The sequence below is a fragment of the Otolemur garnettii genome, unplaced genomic scaffold (assembly GCF_000181295.1).
Source record: "Otolemur garnettii isolate 467f Iridium unplaced genomic scaffold, OtoGar3 scaffold00223, whole genome shotgun sequence".
Taxonomy (NCBI): Eukaryota; Metazoa; Chordata; class Mammalia; order Primates; family Galagidae; genus Otolemur; species Otolemur garnettii.
The window spans coordinates 2,204,835-2,205,774 of record NW_003852618.1 but is presented as its reverse complement, the minus strand read 5'-3'; positions in this window follow the sequence as shown (position 1 = coordinate 2,205,774).

Here is a 940-nt window from a genome sequence, read left to right as displayed (position 1 = left end):
TGTCTTGACCACAAAGAAAGTCAAGCTTCAAGATGATTCATCTGACTTATTTAATTCATGTGGAACCAATCTATCCAGCTTCTTTGCTGATTTGTTTCAAATGCTCCAATATTATTAGAATAGTAATACCAAATCTTGCTGCTAATTCACTTGTAGGTTGAGATGGATTTGCTTCCTCTACAACTATCAGCTCATCTTTTTCACTTTGATCTTAGCTCGCCCATATGTTTCCATTTCAAGAATAAAAGCACCAGAAGTAAGCATTCACTTACTTGGAGATGATGCGAAATGGTTGAAGTTCAAATTAAAGGGACTGAAGATTCATTTAAGAACTTTAAGCACAATAGTTTACTGTGTGTTCATTAGCTGTCTCCTTCCTGAATATTTCATTGACATTTCAAACTATCTGCATTGCATTGGTTCCATGATGGAACTCATATGCAAAAATAACATGAATTTCTGACTTATCCATGGTTTCACAAATACTACTCTAAGAATTATTTTTCAAAAGATAATCACAAGCCAAAATGTCAATTTGAAAGAATGAGGATATATCTACACACACACACACACACACACACAAAACAAATGAAAAGTATGAAAGTGAAATGTCAGAAATATCAACTATTGATCTTAGTGTGTAAGGAAATCAGAGATATTTTAATAACCTAATACAAGACTATTTATTGTCTTTAATATTAACTGATTTTAAATATGTAATAAAAGAAAACATTTACTATCACAAAATTACATATGCTTTTCCTGAGAAATCACATTGATATTTGAGAAGGAAACATTCCTTACTGGACCAAAGCAGAATGACCTGCTTGACAAAAGGGACTACCAACACCTAGGCAGAGGGAAGTGGCTCTTATAGAGATTGCTAGATAAAACAAATTGTTCCTCTTCTAATTTCCCTCTTTTAGGGGGAGGGGCTTTT